Source organism: Varroa jacobsoni, unplaced genomic scaffold (genome assembly GCF_002532875.2).
Source record: "Varroa jacobsoni isolate VJ856 unplaced genomic scaffold, vjacob_1.0 scaffold_1031, whole genome shotgun sequence".
NCBI classification, from domain to species: domain Eukaryota; kingdom Metazoa; phylum Arthropoda; class Arachnida; order Mesostigmata; family Varroidae; genus Varroa; species Varroa jacobsoni.
The window spans coordinates 70732-76904 of NW_019213933.1; the positions used below are offsets into that span (position 1 = coordinate 70732).

Sequence of the window (6173 nt, forward strand, 5' to 3'; positions counted from 1 at the left end):
GGATGTTAATTTATATACTTTCGCATTTATATACTTCTACATTCGCATGCCGGGCTCTACACATAGTGCGCAAGTTATACCCAAAAGGCCCCGTGTAAGTCGAATAAATACGTCCTCTGAATAGTTTACGACGACTGGTACCCGTTCTCCTTCAAAAGCTTCTTTTTTCCATTCTTTCTTACTTGTTGTTTATTTGTGATATACCGTTTGAAGGCGCTTACTTTGTTCTATCAGTACGGTACCATGCTCCAGGTCCAATCTAAAGCCAACAGAATTTCTTAAGTATAGATGTTTCAGGGAAAAAAGTATACTTATGACACTCATACGCATTTCGCCAGGTTCAAATAGTGCCGAAACAGTGCGAGATATTCGCCTTGCAAATGGTAATGACTCCGTCGCTAAAAAGACTGCTCAAGAGTGGTTTGTCAAGGTATAAAACAGTATTCAATACATAGAGAATGCCTCCGTTCTAGCTAACCATCATAGTTCGATGACAACCATCTCAAAGCATTTTTGCAGGAAGACGGCTGACAAAAAACTCGGTAGTCCACCGAAAAGATGGAAACTTGGAACTTAGTTACGTTATGAACTCTCTGAATCCAACAAGAAATTACGGCTTAATACTGCACTTCTAAATTGCTCTCCGCAACATGCTTTGTGTGACTACAATGGTCGATTTTCACAAAGAATTTTCGCCGGCACCGTAACATGGACCAGAAATCGGAATGGGTAATTCCAGGAGAACAGTTTCCAACGAGACCTTTATCCGAAAAAGGTCATGCTTTGTACTTGGTGCGATTGCAAAGGCCTGATTTACTAAGCATAGTTCCCCAAAAAGCAAACAATTAGTTTATCGGCATGCTTATATGTCTTGAGTAGGTGCATTACACTTATTGCAACCGACCCCACTTTAGCCATGAACAATGGCTTACGAAAGAAATGCCGTCGAAGCAGGCTTCGACAAGCAGCTTCCCGGTTGGAAGCATGCGTAGTAGCACGCCGTCTCTAACCATTATTTGAAGTTCCGTTTGAGTTTCTCTTTGCCCTCAGTTTAGTTGCAGGGAAACAGCAAATGATAAATGTGACAAGTGCATCTCCTCTTCTGCGTACTTTTTTTTTTAATTCCCTTTTCTGTTGTGAAAACCTAGCTAGAGAAGTTATGCCCTCGTATATCGCAACAGAGTTCCACCCGGGTTAATTATCTCTTACTAGCTCCATGTAGGCGTCGTAGGCAGGCATTGCCTGCGTAACGAGATGCCCTGGGACCAAGTATCAATAAGTAATGACTACCGTTGCGTTAACGATGGTTTGTATACTACTAGGGTATAAAGAAACAATGGGACGGGTAATCTTCTCTGCAAGAAAGAAAAAAGCCGGAGGGAGCTGAGCAGATTAGCCTTCGAACGTGGGTTTACATAGGGATGCTCGCCTGTGTGCATGAGGACGAATAACTGCAGTCTACGATCTGCTATGGGGTGACATCACAGACTTCGCAGTAAGGATTCATTGTGACTTGTATTGGCTATCCAGTTGATATTAAGGGGCTGTTATCAAATACCAGAATACATATAATAATGATAATAAGCATATCCTCACTAATCTCCACAGTGGCATCGTGACTGCCATCATTACAGAACCTCATTTTAAAGGCAAATGATGCCAACGGTCAGCTAAAGTTCGATTTTATCTCAGATATCATCTGAGATAATTACAGATTTTACGCAAAGCTTTGCATATATATCCGTTTAGAACTTAGCTATGACGGTACTATAGAGCATAGGGAAGCAAAGAACAAATTATAACGGTCTCGGTGTTCGAATAGCTCTTTATAGATTGATGTTCTTGTTTCACTAAGATAAAATTCAGCATATAATGGTACAACTGCATCTATTTTGTAATCTTTTTTTAAGTATAACTTGAATTACGGATAATATCGATTTTTTCGTCAGACGAAACATCTACAGCATATTCTTATAAAAAACCGATACCTAAGGCTTTTTATTCCTAAACTTCTCAGGGATACTCATGTAAAGAAAATCGTTCAGTGATAGCTGATTTGCGGATAGACCCTACACAATAGCGCCTGGCAATGCTGTTAAATATGAATCAGGAGTCTACTGTGGCCGTAATTCTCAGCCGTGTTTATTTAATCAATTGGGATAAATTCCGGTTTATAAGAGTTAACGTATATTTTTATGCGTCCAACAAAAAGGTACTCATTAACAAAGAACATAACAAAATTTTAAGCTATATTGACTTGAAATTTCATTTTTCATGCTACGAACGGTATAGTAGCTCACTCAAATTTTAGTCATTCTTCTCAGAACCTTTTCCTATGTGCAACCAATTTATTTACTCCTTCTCGCTAGAAATTTCAGATCTGACGTTGAAGAACTTGCTCAGCCACGTTCTAAAACCCCCCGCTGCCTATCGCGCGCACCCTAACCCCGTTCGCCAGTGGTCAGAGATATCGTTGATAATTTGCCAGGGCGAGGTCTGGAGACCATTGTAGCTGCAAAAAAAACCTCTTACTCAAATGATTGCAGAAAGATTTTTATAGTTTTTTTTTAGGATACCTGGCAAAGAATGATTTTGTCTCGTTTTTTGTTATATAGTTTTGTGCACTTAGAGAAACTCGGTGCGATATGCGGATCTTCGCTGACCATCTTGTTTGTTTCAAGCATTTGCCGATCTCCTTAGTTGCGGAGTCCTCGTAGGACTTGACACAAATATCTTATGTTGCTTTGGTAGCTGTCGGGCCTCGGCAAAAAGATGAAATAGAGGAGATGTTGAAAATGTATCCATTTTTTTTTACCTGAAATCTTTACGTTTGGAGCCTGTGCTCGAGTTAAAATCCCGTTCACTTCACAATTCAATCACAATGGGCCTACGGTAAAGAAAGAGAGCACGTGCGAATAAATAAACAGTAATAAAGAAATAAATAAACAGTAGTTAGGAAAATATCTGGGTTCCAATCATATATATGTGTGTGTGTCAATTCCCATTGGGTTGGTGATCTCAACGAGGTTAATATACCGTGACAAGGCTAATTTTTATAGCTAGCGCGGTCATTGCAACTATACACAAGAGCATTAGACGAATGAGATGAGGCAAGTGCTTTCCGTACCCGTACAGATTTTCCCTTATCTACGTCAACCATAGTATATACTTAAATGCAGAAGTTAGGCAAATGCTAAAAGTTCGACTTTCTTCCATAAGGCTGACACATAAATCTGAAATTATTTTTTTTTAACAACCGTGAGCTACTGCGAAGGTCAGAAAAGATAACAAAAGTGAGGCACGAAATTTTTCTATTTTAAGTGGGATCTTCAGTAGGCCTAGGAGGACGAACGATAAATACAGCAGACATTTGCACGTAATAAGTGATATATTATTCTCACCCAAACGATGCCCATTTGAGCATAGATTAAATTCGGGAGTCTACCACGAAGGAGCGCTTTGCAAAACAATAGAAACGTTCTGGATAAATTTTAAAGCGTACCTCTCAAAAAAGTCCTTATCATCAAATTCGGTTTTGTCGCCCACTGAACTTCTAGTATAGTGAGTCCATATAGTAAGAGACCTCAAAGACACTTCAAAACTTTGATTGAAGCACCATATGCAATATCATATTGTATGCATTTTTCTTGAGTTTCTCGGAAATCTCTTTATCTAAATCATTCAGGTGTTAAAAATAATTTAACTGCCTAAATTAAAGTAATACATAGCGTGAAAAATCAGAACTTTTTAGAGATAGTGCAGATTACGTAACAGAAAGTTGTGCTCGTAACTAATCTCTCCTTAGTAAACGATTATGTCCCCAAACAGCAGCGAACTGGCTAATACTCATCACACTTACACGGGATTTTATGTGGCATGTTATCTGCGTACATCTTGACCCAAGACCGGATTTAGGTCATATAGTATTACTTTGAGGCAAGAGGTGTGATACTAAAAGTCTCTATGCATGTGCAACATGGGAATACTGGACGTATGGTATATGGCGTTGAATATTATATCGACTGAAGCAAACCGTTAAATAAGTAATTCTAAATGTATAGATATAGCCCTAAATTTACCGACAACCCTACTCCATGCAACCATACCCCACTTTCCGGCCCTTGACAGCCCAGTGATATCGCTTGGCTGGCTTGCAGACAGTGAATCCGCAAAAGTTGTCAAAAAAAGGACTAATTGCTTTAGGCTAAAATTGAAACCGATAATACATGACATTGAAGTTTTCTGGCCAGGAAACGCTTCTTTCGACAGCCAAGTATTAACGAACGGTACTGCTAATATCGAACGAACCATGATATAATAGTTTGTCGTTAACTATGATAATAGTTAACGTGAGACACCGTCCTGTGAAAGCTGCATATTTCGTGATGTGCAGCAAGATTATATAAACGCACGGATAATGGTGGTCGTCTAAACTTAATTAAAAAGTGTAACCTTCGAGCCTTTGCAACCATGATCATGCTATGCTGTTTTTTCCATCATGGCGCCAATTTGAAAACAGTTTAGAAGGAGTGAGGGGCTGAAACCTTGCAATAGAGAAAACCATTGTCTTTTTTAGATGAACGCGTGTTATCTAAAGAAGACGATTTTCTAGTGTAATAAAGGCCCGCTTTTTCCCTGACATACTGGACTTGCTATGGTAAGAGTTCATTTATATTCTAGAAACATCGTTTGCCAGGATGGTCGATCAAAATTGATGTTCATAGCCGTAATCATACAAACTTGCTTTACTCATTTACGCCTTACAGAACAACTTTGAAATATATCAAACATTAAACAAAACTACTTATTAAATAAAATAACTCTGTGGGCCGAATGATTACCAAAGTAATTACGACTAACGGGAACAAAACGCTAGCGATAACCAACTAAGCTAACTTAGTTTGGCTGTAAATAGAGATTGAATATTTAGCACAGTTTTATCCGATGAAAGTAGTCAACTAAAAACGCATCCTGACCGAAATCTACTACCATTCTGGTTCTATTTGATTCGAGTGTAACCACTTACTGTGCGCCTTTGGGTTCGCTTATGTAGTCGCTTGTGAAAATGTTTGAATTTGAATTATTTCCTGTTTCGGATAACCGCCTTACTAATAATTGTTTTGCCTTCACTTGCCTCATCTTGCCTTCAGCTCCCATCGATTGGGCCGACTTCCAGTGACCTATCGGCTTATCCTTATCTTAATTTCAGCAATAAAGTAGCAGACGGCTTGACATCGACAGTGTTACCAGACTGCTAACTTGACGTATGTTACGCAAAGCTTCGACGGATCCAACCGTTTTAGTACTACTATTCTGTAGTAGATTACACTGCCTATGAGAAGGGGGAAACTTTTTAATGTAATGATATCTACTTTATTCAAACGTAGCTGAATGATTAGCTTATATTTAGAGCTCAAATAGCTCACTGAAATCGATGATTGTCAGCTGGAAATCGAAACTAGGCCTTCATGCTTTTGGAATCTGATTTTGGAACTGGTGTGAGCCGAGTATAACTATAATACATTAGACGCAGCCCCAGTTAGCGTTGATACCAAGTGACAAGGATCGATTAATGCTTTTCTCTAACCGAGTGCTTCGTCTCTCCTTTTCCTTTATTTCTTAGCAAAATGAATTGACTGGAGAAGACAGCAATACATCCGAAAGGAATTGTAAGAGATAACAAGCGGTCCGATGCTCACCAGGGAATTCATATGACACGATTTTCTCGACTAAGGTCTATGTCTACCGAGGAAAAAGTTAGCACAACTTTCAGTTCGGCAGTCGGCGCAAGGAAATACTTCATTATAACGTCTACTCGAACCGGCTACTGATTTAATTTTCCTTTGTTGTGAGGACTTGTTTAAGCTAAAAGTTTATTTCAATTTTATGTTCGTTAGAAGATTTCCCCTTTTACTTAGTACAAATTTTTTCCTTGGGCATTCGCTCTGAAACAACCTGCATGGCCTGTATATAAGTTGCATAACTTGACTAATATTAATGTATATAGACATATTAATGTATGTAGACAATAATAATGTACTTAAAAGCGTCTTGGAAGTATTCTTTTCGAAAGGGAAATAAAAATCCTATCCTAGGTCAATCCCGTATGTCAGGAAATCTGTCATTTTTGTGATAATATATTAAGCTATCACATCACGGCATCTGTCTTTCTC

At 38.8% G+C, this 6173-nt stretch overlaps 1 protein-coding gene across 1 annotated transcript in view; it reads right to left on the reverse strand.

Annotated features, from left to right (window-relative positions):
- Positions 1 to 6173, reverse strand: part of LOC111265950 (guanine nucleotide exchange factor DBS) — a 155049-nt gene that overhangs the window by 55619 nt on the left and 93257 nt on the right. The window lies entirely within an intron of this gene.